At 31.3% G+C, this 15,879-nt stretch overlaps 1 long non-coding RNA gene and 1 other non-coding gene across 4 annotated transcripts in view; both read left to right on the forward strand.

The window, feature by feature from the left end:
• The first annotated feature begins 324 nt into the window (after positions 1–324).
• LOC107175060 (uncharacterized) overlaps positions 325–15,879 on the forward strand; it is a 67,955-nt gene continuing 52,400 nt past the window's right edge. For all 3 annotated transcript variants that reach the window (XR_008054046.1, XR_008054047.1, XR_008054045.1), the window contains exon 1: positions 325–588. This is a non-coding gene — a long non-coding RNA (uncharacterized LOC107175060). The remainder of the gene's footprint in view (positions 589–15,879) is intronic.
• On the forward strand, positions 8,842–8,950 carry LOC112496772 (small nucleolar RNA R71). Its single transcript, XR_003063285.1, has one exon. It is a non-coding gene; the product is annotated as a small nucleolar RNA R71 (small nucleolar RNA).

Genomic DNA, 15,879 nt, shown 5'->3' on the forward strand with positions numbered 1-15,879 from the left:
AACTTTGGTACCGGTTCAACCCGATCCAGATTATCTGGATTCGTCCGGGTCCGGGTTATTTTGCTATCCCTACTTGTGATAGAATATTTATCTATCAATAGTTTATGATATGCATGTGATGGAAATAAATTCAGTCACAAACATTGTGATAGAATTTTAATATTGACCGTGTTTGACCAAATTTAAAAGTAATATTTTAATTTTTTATAATCCAAACGCGGCGTTTAGATAATTGATTTAAAAAAAATAAACGAACGAAACGCTGCGTTTAAGAAAGTGTGTTAACAAAAACATAAATTTTCCAAGTCTCCCAATACTCTCTACTGATCGACATCATCACTCTCACTCACACCACTCAACCCTAGCCTAGATACTCATCATCACTCTTAATCAATTAGCCACTACATACATTACCCAAACACCAGCCGGCGGACCGTTCCTTACCCTTGTTCAAACTACCAGCGTTCAAATTGTCATTGAAGCAATTGTTTGGATTGCGAACTAAATCCTAGAAACTGAGATTCATCGCTACTGTATCTGGACTCTCCCTATTAAAGATTTTGGTCCTTTCAGCGAACTATCTGCAAGGTAAATGCTTAGTTTCTGTATTTGATTCTAGAATACATGCTTTCGGGGAGAAAGCTGTTTGTTTGTGAGAAGAACTTGATTCGATCTGCACTAGAAATTGATTGGGTCTTCCTCATGAGCTTTGATTTTCATTATGTTGCCATTTTTGGTTAGTAATTGGTCATCACAATTAAGAAATTGTTTGATTTTCTTTGCCACATAGCCCATTGTTTGAATTTGGAGAAGATGTTATATTGTTAATTTTGATTAAGTGGTGTGACTTCACTGATTTGGGAAGTGCCGCGGAGACATTATATGGGCAAGCATACAGTGCAAGCAAATATGAAATATTAGGGATGTATAATTAAAGGAAGACTAGAACTGAAAGGTTGTGTTAGTTTGTTTCTTTTGTGTGTGTTAATTTGTTTCTTCACCTTCTGCAATCAATCTTCGTGCATTTGAAGTTAGTTTTTTTTGTTTTTATTGTTGTGTGTGAGAGTGTGTGTGTGTGTGTTAGTTTGTTTGCTTTAGAGTTCTTTCTCAGAGAAGCAGCAAAAGTAAAACAGGACTGGAGCTGAGAATATATATATATTACTTTTTTTCTCACTTTCCTCGCTTTATACATTTATGCGTTCTAAATCTATGTTACTCTTTAGCCACGCGTCCATAACGGTGCCCAAGTGTTATTTATTAAGCAAAGGCCACAGACAAGTTATGGAGGCAATAATTGTGAACGTGACGGCTGCGATGCAACGCTTGAACATCATAATTCCTTTTTGTTCAATCGATTGCAAGGTTAGTTAATTAAGTAATTAATTTCATTTTAGTTAAATTATTTTATTCTAACTCTAATATTTATCTGTCTTTAATTATAGGTTCATATCATGTCAGTTCCATCCAATTATCGCAACGCCAAATGGCTTTTGAACAGAGTGAATCTGCCATAGCTTGCACTGCACGCGTCATCAAATTCTTCAATTGTTTTTTTTTCTCTTCATTAGACATTTAAATTTCTAGTGAAGCGCGCTTTTTTTTTTATTGGGTTTTCAGAACTTATTATTATTAGTAATGAGTATTTATTTGAGTTATCAATCTTTGGTCAATTATGTGGTTTGACTTAATTACTAAAAATTGGATCCTGTAAACCCTAAGCTTTGTTAAATTCAAAAATAAAAAGATGAATAAGTGGTGAGAGTTATTCCATCAAAAGACCCACAAGGATATAAAGAAAACAAAAAGAAAAGCAAACAAAGAGGTTATATGAATCTTCATTGAGGAAATCCAAAACAGTGCATCTTGAATGCGGTAGGAGTTCCTTAAATCTCTTATCAAAATATCAACATGGCTAACCTTATACGAAAATGATAGTCCATCTCATTATGTTTAGATCGCGCATGCAAGACTGGATTTACTGTCATATGTGTGTAACGCACTTATATTATCACAAAACACGAAGAATAGGAAGGTTAGCCATGTGAGCTCAACTGTTGTGAAAGCAAGTGATCAACACTTCGTACAGTGGGCCGCTTCTTAGAACACCATGAGATACGATTTGCATTGAGAAAGATACAAAATCCCGTAGTACTTCATCAAGTCTGATAAAAAAAAAGGGGCCCCAATCAGCATCACAAAATTAAACCATTCAAGTTAAGTGTACAACTTGAACTTAGAAACCGAAGACCATGGTCCAAAGTATGTCTACTTGGTTGGCTAAGTGAGTTAGGATGGTTGCGTGAGATGAATAAGGTACCTTCCGGAGGTCATAACTTAGGCTACCGATGTTCGATTTGGGCATATAATATATTGTTTCAAAATTTGTGACTAAACAAACAAAACCCAAAATAGATTGCACATTTTTGGTTTGTGTTTGTACTTTATCGAGTTTGATCAAAGCACCCACCCTAATTAGCATCATAAAATTAAACCATTCAAGTTAAGTGTACAACTTTGTCTTAGAAACTGAAGACGATGATCCAAAGTATGGGTACTTGGTTGGCAAAACGATGTAAGATGGTTGCATGAGATGAGTAGGGTACATTCTAGAGGTCATAACGTGAGTTACAAGTGTTTGTTTTGGGCATATAATATACTGTTTCGAAGTTTGTGACTAGACAAACAAAGCCCAAAATAGATTGCACCCTTTTGGTCCGTGCTCAAGCTAAAAATTCTATTTTTTCTTGGTCTTTTTTTAGTTTTAAGATATTTCCTATTTCTCTTTTTTTGGATTTTATTTTTTTAGAAATCAAATTTGGGTTCCATTTATTTATTTTTCTTATTTAGAATAGAAGAATATTAATATAAAATAATATTTTATATTTGTCTATTTTCGTAAATTTGTGATGTTTAGGGCTACTATGTTAGGGGCGCAAAACCCTAATTTTATTAATTCAAACTTTTTCAATAAAACATTCATTATTGAGAAGCTTTGTTTCTCTTATCAATCAAATTCTTATGTTTTCACATTGTCATTAAGGTAAATCCCTCCATGGAAAAGTTATATGGGGAAAACTCATTTTAGCACTGAACAAGTTTTTTCTTTTAATTTATCTATGTATATAAGTTTCGATTTTAGATGGGTAAAATGATGATTTTTATATCTTCTCAAGATTTAAACTTGGGTAACCAATCAAATAAAATTATGTAAAAACTACATAACAATGAAGCCCTTGGGGCTAGAAAAAAAATTACAAGTTTATGACTATGAAACACAAATAGATTAACCAAAAGAATTAATGAAGAGAATACGAAGCATTGGTCTGAATCATGAATTATCTATGTATTTCTTTTTGTTGCTTTAGAATAAAAAGTTATTATCTTATGCTTTTATCTAAATTAGTAATTTTTCAAATAGGCACAAGTTGGGATCAGAGAATTTTATTATTTAATTAAGGTTATTAATTTATCATTTATTGTATTACAACATTATTACTATTACTATTACTATTATTATTATTTTTTCTAAAGTCCCCATATTTGATACACCTAATGAAAAGAGTTTTTATTGTTGTGAGTACGTTACACACACACACACACAAATAGAAACATAATAGAATCTTTCGGTGTATATAATTTTGGTAAAATCAGTTCCATAACCTGTAATGCAAGTTGAGGGAAAAAGATAGCTAAGCCTCCGAGATTTGGGAAAATGGTCATGAAGAACCCCAATTTCAATAATGGACATCAAAACCTAATTTTATCTAGTTAATATTCTTCACATATAGTTAGTAAAAAAATAGCTTCAAAATTTTTAATAAATATAAAAGTGTGCTACAAATAATTTACTCTATCTAGTAGACTAATAATAGTAAAAAAATAATATTTGAAATAATTTTTAAAATATAAATTATTATATTTATTTCATTAATATATTTGTATTTATTATAAAGATTTTAAATAAATCTTTGGTTTAAATAAATTTTACAATGAATAAAATATATCTCATGCATTATTTTAAAGTTAAAATTATTTTATGTAAAATTCAAAATAATTCAAGCTATTATATAATATTTTAATATTATGTTTCCATTTGTATAAAATTTACTTTAATATAATAGAATATGTCTAATAGATTGTAAAATATTAAATAATTTTTTAATGTTGAAATTATTTTAAAATGTGTATATTATTACATTCATTTTAATATTATTTTTCTATTTTTATAAAACATTGAGTCATTTTTTTGTGGTTAATTAGCGCCAAAGAATATTATAGCAAAGGAGGATTCCTTTATTGAAATTGGGAGTTTCTTTGACCATTTTTTAAACTTTATGGGTGTAGTTATGCTTTCTCCTATAATTAAGAGTGAGACTATTTGAACCCACAAATTTCATTTCTAGAACCATTTTTTTTAAAAATTTTTATTATTTATGAAATTTTTGTGGAATTACCGAATGTAATGTGTTCTCTTTCTCTTCCTATTCCTCACATATTTTCTTCTTTCAAAGTTCAACTGCATGTGAATGTTTAATGTTTCTGTCGAAAGTTGATAAATTCGTCTGTCAAAAATTGATAAATTCAAATTTTCTATTGGCCATCATCAATTAAAAACAAAACAAAATCCACGATAAAAAATAAATTAAAAAAAAACGTTTACAGGCCATGAAATACGTAAAATCTTTGAAAATGAAAATCCTGATTCGAATGACATCGGCATACATTGACCTTATTGAAGAACATGGATTATAATACATGACGGTCCCAGCGTAGATATACATATGGCTGAGCTCCAGGAGAGTTTTAGTTCAATAATTCAAATGCAGTAATGATTTATTGAAAAATGCAATTATGATCTAATAAGAAAGATTAAGAATCAATATCCATGTTAGAGTGTAAGTGAGAATTTAGTTTACAAGATGTTATATTAGAGAGAGAATATGCATCTGTAAAAGAAAGAAAAAAATAAATAGTAATTCTGACATTCTAAAATTTTAAAAATTTAAAAATAAATATATCTTTTATACATGTGTAGAGAAGAATTTTGTGGGTTCAACTAACCCTACCCTATAATTAATTATAGATGTCGAAAATTAATTAATCCAAATCAACTTGGTGCATTTATTATGTGTTTCCCATTAACTCATTGCAATTTATTTTTTCCACTTTTATTCTTTTTGAAGTTTCCTCATCTAACACTAGAGTAGGCAACAAAATAGTGATTGCGTTAATTAAGATACAAACACTACCCAAATAAGACTCAAACGTTTCCTATTATAGTTGCTAAAACAGAAATTAATCTACCCGCGTGCTTTTTTTTTTCTTGTTCATTAAACCTATCACATTAATTAATTAAAACAGTGCTACAATTTTTCGGACAGCAATACGACACAAATAAGACACATACATATATAAAATGCTCAATTCTCTTTGATTCTTGTGTAATTCTCTTTACTAACACTCCTCTCTCTCTCTAAAAAATATACACTCTCCAGCATCAAAAGATAATTATGGTCGGTCTTTTCTTTAATTTTCACTTTTTGTTTAGAATTTAGATTCAGCTTTGATCATATAGTTGTGCTGATCTTTTAATAATCTCGTGTCAAGGGTGATTAGCATATTGAATCCAACTTCGTTTGTTTATTAGGACTCGAAATTTTTGTTATTGAATTTTATCAGTTAATAACATCAATTGTATTTCAATCGTGTTTTCAGGCAGGGAATCAACCCCAGTGGCTCCAAGGTCTTTTGACTCTCTTCCAAGAGAGAAGCTTTGAAAATTGCAATCATGGAAAGGCTGTTAAACAAAGGAACATATATTGTTTGAATTGTTGCGCCAGAATATGCGAAAAATGCTTGTCCGATCCCGAAAGTACTCATCACCTCTTAAAGGTTCACATGAATAAATAAATATTAATTGAATTAAATTTATTACATCATGAAATTTTTAAAACCATCTGCATGATTTATTTACTTATGCATTTGTTTTGTAAATCTTTAATATTTCAGATCCGCACATCTGGCCGAAAGAGCGTTGTACGGTTGGTTGACGCTGACGAGTTTATTGATTGTAATCTTATTTATTTCTTCTTCATTGAATATTTTCTTCAAAAATTCTGGTATTTGCCAACGAAGTACTATTCTGAACTACATAATAATGCTCATGTACAAACATCCGAATTTTGCAAAATCCGAATTGGACTATGGCATACAATTTTGATCTTAGCTCAAGTTCGGTATCCACACATGAGCGTATGACTGATGAAACCACATTTATATCTGCCCACTTTCTTGCCAACAAGATGGTGAAAAAGTGCTACATATAAACCAAAGGCCAGAAGCATATTTTAGAGAATCCACCTCCAATAAATGCAACGGCTGTTCAGATAGGCTGCAAGGGAATAATTATTTCTGTTCACTCTATTGCAAGGTTCATTCAAAATCTCCTTATAATTTGTATATATGTATATATGTGTGCGTGTATATGTATATATATATACATATTACCGGGTAAATTTTTTTAATCGCTTAGTATCAATTATACATCTATGTATACATATATAAAAGTTTACATTATTCTTTTTCTAATTATTAATCGTCCCTCCTCTTAGGTTTCTTATCTCTGTCAAAATTCATGGAATTCAAGCAATTTTCCTCGTCTATTGAACAAGTTGGGTCTTTGAAGAAGCTCGCTGGTTTAATTTGACGAAGAAATAATTAATAAATGACAAAGAAAACTCTGAAGCTCGGAGTTTTTTCAAATTATTTGCAGTGACAGACTATTTTATTAATTTATGTTTTATTTGAAGTTCCTTATTATTATTATGAATTAGAATTTTTATTTTTGAAAGTCCTATCATTAATATCTCTTATTGTGCATAGATTTTAGCTACAAATAGAATCATTAATTTTATTATCTTGTCAGTTGAAGCTGTAAGTTGTCATACAAGTTATTTGTTAGGCTGATCACCAATTAGTACATATTATTAATTAGTACAGTTTTGATGGATAAATGTTGGCCTATCTTCGTCACTCCAAAACACTGGAATGATTCTTTTGCTGGTTGCAAGTAAATCTGCTGCCAAATGACTTGAGTTGTACAATTAATTTGAAATATAAAAGAAAAAAAGAAGGACACGAGCAATTAAAATTCCAAATCCCTAGTCTCCGAAATTAAAGCATTAAAGGATCCGTTGAACGTTCTCCTTATTTTACTTGGAATAATACTTCTATATACAAAAGGGAATGTAGAGACTAAGGAGCTATGAACAGACTAAGCAACCTTAGATTCTTCCCCAAGATCACCAACCAACTAATCAAGATGCTGCAAGATTGATGACTGAAAAGCTGCGACTAAGATGAACCTATGAACTAGATAATTAACTGATTGGAATTAAGAATCAAAACAGAAGTAAATGAATCAGAGAACAAAAGAATCTTAACGTGGTTCAGCTAGATTTCTCTAGCCTTCTGAATAGGCATGAGATATGTCAACAGGTTGTAAAGTCATTGTTGTTAATTTAACTTCTCCAACTCCCAATTGCTTGAACACTAATAGAGGTATGGGATTGATGCTAACTTCCAAATCATAAAACGCCTTGTCATTGTATTTAGTTCATATAGAGCATGGGATTGTAAAGCTTCCTGAATCCTTCAACTTCTGAGGTATCTCGTTATGAAGCATATAGCTGCATTCTTGTATTAAAGCAACTGTTTCAAACTCTCTAAGCATTCTTTTCCTTGCCAAAATATCCTTCAAGAACTTCACATAATTTGGCATTTGTTTTAAGGTTTCCACAAAAGGAATATTGATATGTAGCTGCTTGAACACTTCTAAGAATTTATTGAATTAATTATCTTGTTTTTGTTTCTAGATTCTGTGAGAAAAATATGGCGGGTGTCTAAACTGTTGTGCTATAGCAGGTTGTACAGATTGCTTCTCTTTTGCCATGTTTTGGACTAATGTGGGTGGTGTTGTAGCATCCTCACCAACACATGCTGGAGCATCATTTTTTACCGATGTTGTAGCTTGGCTATTTACACTAATGTGCTGGAAAGTAGGAGGTTGTGGCTCCGTTTTAACTTGAGTTTCTTCTTGGGTTACAATGGGTTAACTCTTCTTTTTAGTATACTAATTGGAATATGAACATCTTTTCTAAATCTTAAATTAATCACTTTGCAATGTTCTTTTCCTTTTCTTCTTGGATCCTCTGTATTGCTAGGTAAAATGCCCTGAGGTCTGTTGCTTAGTGCTGTGGTAAGCTGTCCAATCTGATTTTTTAAGTTTCTTAAGGATACAACTTGGCTTTGGACAACCGCTCCATTCTCCATCCCCTGATTTTACTGGTGAAATCTAGGTGGTTGAGCAGGCATGTTTTGTCCACTGGGTACGACAGTATGTTGATTATGATTGCTCTATGAGAAGTTTTGGTGATGTCTCTATCCAATGTTTTAAGTGTTTGAATAAGGATTATTGTAGTTTTGTCTGTTGTAGATGCCCACATAGTTGACTGAAGCAGGATTTCCAAGACCATTGTCGAATAAATGCCCTCTCTGTAATAAACACAAGATACCTCAGTAATTTGGTTAAAGTTGCTGAAGTAGTAATTATAGTCTTCACTATATTTGATAATGAGGTTACTTGAGTTGATAATACTGTCAAGGCATCTACATTGTGGACTCCTGCCCAATGATGGTTGCTATTAGCTATTCTTTCCAAAATTTCATAAGCCTCATTATAAGACTTAAATAACAAGGTCCCATTTACCGAAGCATCCATTATCAATCTAAGTACTTGGGTTGAGACTATTGTAGAAAGTTTCTAACTGTATATAATAAGGAATATCATTATGAGGACATCTCTTGAGTAACTCCATGAATCTTTCTCATGCATCATACAAACTTTCATCTTCAAGTTGATGGAAAAATTTGTGATCTCATTTCTCAATTTTGCATTCATGCCAGGTGGGAAGTACTTTATTAAAAATTTGTCCGCCAAGTCATTCCATATAATAATGAAATCAGGCGGTAGAGAGTTCAACCATACTCTTGTTCGATCCCTTAGAGAAAATGGGAAGAGTATGAATCTTAATGCTTTCTGCGATACTCTAGCAATCTTGAAAGCATCACTTACTTCCAGAAATAGTTTAAAGTGAAGGCGAGGATCTTCTGATGGCAGTCGATTGAATTGCCACATTGTTTGAAGTATATAAACATCACTAGTTTACGCTCAAAATTAGCAACTTGCAATTTAGGTCTAACTATTCCAGGATTTATGGCTTGAGGGGCCAACAAGGCATAATCTCTAATGGCTCTATCTCTATCATCTGCCATGTAGATAATATTATTGTTCTCTAGTTGCCCATAAATATTTTGTCCATTTTAACCTTCTTTACCTCCATGTGCATTGACGGGTTCTATTTCTCATCGAGGTTTCAAGTTCCTTATATCTTACAAATCATCTATGTCTGCAACATATCTTAAATTTCTATGATCTTTTCTCAATCTCCTTGCAGTTCTTTAAATTTCTAAATCAAACTAGAATTCAACAGATTTGTACCTACGCATACAAGGGTTGCTAGAGCACTTCTGTCAACACAGTAAACAAATTATAAAAAAAAACTAAAATTGGCACCGACTAAAATTGACTTCACAAATCACAATAAGCATTCAATTCTTGGAAACAATGTCAAAAATTTATTGATATGTATTGCTATAGGTGTCAATGTGTAAGTGTACACAACAAGTGATATAATAATGAGTATCCAGATTGTCTCTATAAGGATTAATATTATAGTACTTGCTACAACAATCTTAACAGTACAAATTCAATCTAATTAAAATAAAATCATGAATGAAATTAATGACCTAACAAAATTAAAAATAAAATAAACAGAATGCAATAAGGAAAAAATCTCATGGTAAACACAAAGATATACTCAATATGAAAGAAATAGTTGAGTGCTTAAACTCATTCAATTCAATCTATTGATTGTTTTTCAATTACAGTATTGTTGCTATAACACATGTTAAAGCACTGGACAGAATCCCTCATGCATCCTCAGTTGTCGCATGTTGGATATCTTATATCTATATGCAACGTAACAGTGACCAATTGCTGTGCTAACATTAGACATAGTATTATATGTTCTAAAATTCAATTACTCTACAAGGTAAATCCCTATGTCTGGTTCTTCACTAATCTTAGATTAAGTATGACCATATTCAAATCGAGATTAACTCAACTTGGGAAACTCAAACTAAAACCATGTATTGTCTTAATTTGTTCCACTCAGTCAGATCATTTTTAGGCTTCTCCTTAGCTAGTATCCATTAAATGGGTGGTCAACTGAAATAGAGATTTGCAATAAGTAAAGTTAAGACAAAATGATGCAGCAGCAACACGCATATATAAGTCAAATAATCATTAACCTTGCTTTCACCCAACTACATCAAAGTTTAGTTCATGATAGCGATAAAACAGTAATAATACTCGTTTTTGCCATCAGATACATTCTCATAGAGAGATGAAAACAAGCAAATAAAGATAAGGAATTGAGTTATGCTAATATAAGACGTCCATCTCTTAGGTTTTTGCGACCTCTCTTTCTTTTTCTCAAAAATCTCTTGCTGCAACCCTCAACTCTCTCTTGTTCTCTTCTTTTTCTTTTTCTCTCTGTTTTTTCTTTGTGTGACGGCCACCTTGTTTCTTTCACATGTACGCTTTTTATATCTTGGAATTAGGACAACCAAAAGCATGTGACCATGTGTCTCTTTTTTGGAAACCTTGGATCGCATATCATTTTGTGTCGCCTGTCGCTACTTTGTCAATTAACACGCAAGTAGTCTTGCTTGTAATTTGCTTCTGGATTGCTACAACAATTGCTACAACATTTTCTCTGATTTAGACTTCTTTTAGTTCATCTGCAGACAAGTTTGTTGTTATTTATGCAAGTCTGCTGATGCATCCCATAAATAAAGTTTGAGCTTTTTGGTCATCTATAATTATACTCATATTCAGAGCACAAAGTGATCTAAAACACAATCAATTTATTAAAATTAAACTTAAATAGATACTCATGCAAAAATGTAACTAAAAATGCAATAAAAACAAATCATTCACTCTGTAAGTAATATTAGTTTAAGTCTAGAAATGTCATGATAAGTCTCATTTCATAAAATTATCACTAACCCTAATTATTGGAAATTTACCAAAGTAGGCAAATCTGACATATTAGTTTATAATATAATTCTCTTAATCTAAATAAGGAAAACAAAACAAGTGGCGCCCAAATCTAAAATCGAGAAAAAAAAAGATAAAAATCTTAAAAGTAACAAGAAAAATAGGAAAATAACTTAAAATTGTAAAATGACTAGGAAAGAAACTAAATTTCTAGCTAGACAATGTGGGTTGGTTTGTCTTGTCGCAAGATTCGTAATGGTATAGTATATCCCCAAAACGGTTGGGCCGGATTTATACTAACCATAAATATTGTAAATTTATCAAAACAGGCACATTTTATAGTAAAATTCTCCTATTGCAAATAAGAAAAACAAAAAAAATGGCATCTAAATTTGATATTTAAAAAAAAGAGATAAAACTCTTGAAATTAACTAGTGAAACAAAAAAATAACTTAATATTATAAAATAGAAAGGAAAGAAATAGAATTTTGGCACGATCATGTGGCAGAATGGCATAAACATGGCCTTAGATTTGGTTCATCTCATCGCAAACTTTGAAATTATATTATATGGCCAAAATGGGTACCTATAGCCCAAGTTATGACATCTAGAAAGTTCCTTCCTCACCCCATGAAACCATCTTACAATATTTAGTTTATTTAACATTTTTCTTTCTCCTTAATTAAAGTAAATAGTTCTTTGGCCTAATTGGCGAACACTTGCTTTTACACTGTGTGAGTGCAGGTGTTCAAAATCCCGTAAACCTAATTTTAGGGGTATAATTTCCTTCGTCAATTATGATATTTGAAGGCTACTCTTCACCAAAACTCCATTGATTACAGCACTTGTCCTTTGTACCACTCATCAATTCCATTTAGAAAAAAAATTAAAACTCTTCTTATTTTCCTTTTCTTTTAAAAAATTGGAAAAAATAAATTATTTTTATTTGAGAAAAATGAAAAGAAAAGGAGGTATATTAGGAAAAAAATAATCAGATGATAGTGTTCTAACCTGCAATGAAATTATCATGTACTAAATGGGTGTTAAAAATAATCTATACTTGTTGATCAATTATATAATGGTCTATAGTAGTATATAGCGGGTATTTTAATATGCAATGTAACTTTTATTAAAACATGGGTGATCTAGTAATTTTAGATTACAAACAATTTCATCCATGAGCTTATTGATGCAATTTATGACATTCACTGAAATATACGTACTTAGTTGTGTCATTTATTAGTGTTACACCATATATAAGTTTTATAATTACAACTTATTTATTTGATTTTTGTTAGATAACTATTAGATGATATATTTTGAAACATTTATATTCAAAAAAGTTATCACATTATAAATTTAAAGGAGGGTTAAAAATTTTTATATGTCTCTTTCTTTAATACAAATATTGTTTACCGTTAATTAAATCTAATGGTACACAGTTGAAACATTATTGATGCCATAAGTTTTTTACTACATCATTTAGGGACCTCATTGAAATATAGTAAATAAAAAATAGCTTAAAATGTTTAATGAGTACAAAAAGTATAATACAAATAATTTAAACTATCTAGTAGACTAGTGATATTGACAATGTTAATATTTAAAATAATTTTAAAATGTAATATTTATGTTTTTTGAATAATACATTTGTATTTAGCATAAAGATTTTAAATAAATATTTGGGCTAAATAAATTTCAAAATTAATAAAATATGTCTCATGTATTAATAATATTAAAATTATTTTTTTATAATATTAAAAAATTTAATTTATTATATGCTTATTTTAATAGACAATAATGTTTCTATTTGTTATAAAATTTAATTTAATATAATAAAATATGTCTAATAGATTTAAAATATTAAACAATTTTTTAATGTTGAAATTATTTTAAAATATATGTATTATTCCATTATCTTAATATTGCATTTCTATTTTTATAAAACATTTAGTCAATTTTTGGGATTAATAGAGCCAAGTACTATGGTCAAAAAGTGATCTTGTTATCTCTTGTTGAAACCTTAAGGTAGGGGTGGGCAAAATCGGATTCGGATCGGGTTCGGGTCAACCCGATCGGATTTCGGGTTGGTCGGATTAAGAAAAATGTCATCCGAACTCAACCCGAATATGTGATCCAATCCGAATATGTTCGGTTCGGATCGGATCGGATCAAAAAATCGGGTTAAGAACGGATCGGATCGGATTTGGGTGGTATTGCTTAGGTTGCAGAGAGAATTGTAATTTTCTTTTTTAAATCACATCTTGGATTTGATAACTGAAGTTAGAATCAATCGCTGCAAATTTCATTACAATCACGAGAACTTTATATCTTCAATTTGAACACACGAAATTGAACAATCATTTCAACAAATTAAGAGAACAATAAAAATCACAATTCAACTTCCCATCCTTTTCACCAATTCAAACGACTTTACAGCATCCCTCATGTCAATAAAACAAATCCCAAGCCTAAAAAAAATTGGTTAACTTTCACAACTCAATATTATTAACATCACCTGTAAATGGCTTCATCGGAAAATGCCATTTCAGCAGTAGAGAGAGGTTGCGGACATGGCTGCTTGGCGCGACCACGGACTGTGTGCTTGGTGGTGGCTGGCGCGACCATGGATCTATTGTGCTTGGTGGCGGCCGACGCAATCAAAACGAAGGCTAAGGCTCATGACTTGGTGCGATTTGCTGGGTTAATTTTGCGGCGGACAATGGCGGTTCAACAGTGGTGACTGGTGCCGATGAGATTGGTCCTTTGGAATTGGAGTTTTGGACAGTGGTGGGCTGGTGGTGGCTTGTGCTCGTGTGGTGTTGAGAAATGATAAATTAGGGTTTTGTAATTCTTTATTTTTTTTATTTGCAATCCGATCGGATTTTCGGATCGGATTGGGTTTGATCCGATCCGAACATAATCTGATCGGGTTTGAAAAATCAATTTGATGGGGTTTCACTGTCAATCCGCATCCAATCCGAACTTGAAATATTTGGATCGGATGAGATCGAATCGGGTCGGGTCGGTTTATTTGCCCAGCCTAACCTTAAGTTCTGCGTGACAATTCTCCCAAACTTTAGAGATGTATTCTCTTATTTATATATACTATTTAGGGAGAATACCCTCATCCATTTCTACTAAGAAATTGAAAGTGAAAGAAACCTCATAAATGAATGAAAAAGTTGTAGAAATAGAAAAGCCTTTGAAAGGGAAAATTAAAGAGGAGCAAGAGGTGTCTGCCAAAGAAGATCCTTCTTATACCCTTTTCTCAAAAGAAAAGGAAGATCCAGACAAAATTAAGGAAATGGAAGGGATCTGAGCGAATGGAAAGGTTAAAAAAAAAAAGCATGAATTCCACTTGCGCTTCAAATGACACATGATAAGGGTGAGAGTACTAAAACCCACCAATTTTATTTATACACCTATTTTTTATTTAAATTTCTTATTATTAAAGTTTTTTTATGGAATTACATATTGTACCCTGTTTTCTCTTTCGCTTTTTGCCTCAGTTTCGCACCCAGGGCTTCGCATTTTTTCTTCTCTCAATGTTCAGTTGTAAGTGAATGGTAATGTTTGTCTGTCAAAAATTGATAAATTCAGATTTTCTACATGCCATCAACAATTAAAAACAAAACAAAACTTACTATCCAAATATAAACTTCAAACGAAATTTACAAGACATCAAAGTCATTAATTTTTTTTCATAAAATCTTTGAAAATGAAAATCATGATTCCAATGACCTCGGCATCCTTCGTCCATATTGAAGAACATGGATTATAGTGACATGAATTGTAAGCCCTGCCAAAAAGACTTTGATTGCCCAGCGGAGATATGCATATGGTTGAGCTCCATGATATTTTTACTTCAATAATACAAGAAATGCAGTAAGGGTTTATTAATAATGCAATCATGATCTAATAAGAAAGATTAAGAATCAATATCCATGTTAGAGTATACGTGAGAATTTAGTTTACAGGATGTTATGGCAGAGAGAAAATATACACCTATTAAAAAAATGAAGAGTAATTCTAACATTTTGAAATTTAAAAATTTAAAAATAAATATAATTTTTGTTCACGTTTAAAGAGAGATTTAGTAGGTTCAAGCGACCTCACCCTATAATTGATTACAGATGTTGAAAATTAATTAATCCAAATCAACTTGTGGATGTATCTTTTGTTTCCCATTAAAATTAATCCGAATCAGCTTGCGCATGTACCTTCTGTTTCCCATTAACTCATTACAATTTATTTTTTCCACTTTTATTCTTTGTTAAGTTTCCTGATCTAACTCTAGAGTAGGCAACAAAATAGTTTTTGCGTTAATTAAAACACAAACACAACCCAAATAAGACACAAACGTTTCCTATTATCGTTGCTAAAATAGAAATTAATCTTCCCGCGTGCTAATTTTTTTTTTTTTTTTTATGTTGACGAAACCTATTACATTAATTAACTAAACAGTGCTAGAATTTTTCGGACAGCAATACGACACAAATACGATACACACATATATAAAAAGCTCAATTCTCTTTGACTCTTGTGTAATTCTCTTTACCAACACTCCCCTCTCTCTCAAAGAAAAATATACACTCTCCAGCATCAATAGACAATTATGGTAGGTCTTTTCTTTAATTTTCACCTTTTGATTTAGAATTAAGATTTAGCTTTTATCATATAGTTGCGTTGAACTT

This window comes from Citrus sinensis, chromosome 4 (assembly GCF_022201045.2).
Source record: "Citrus sinensis cultivar Valencia sweet orange chromosome 4, DVS_A1.0, whole genome shotgun sequence".
Taxonomy (NCBI): Eukaryota; Viridiplantae; Streptophyta; class Magnoliopsida; order Sapindales; family Rutaceae; genus Citrus; species Citrus sinensis.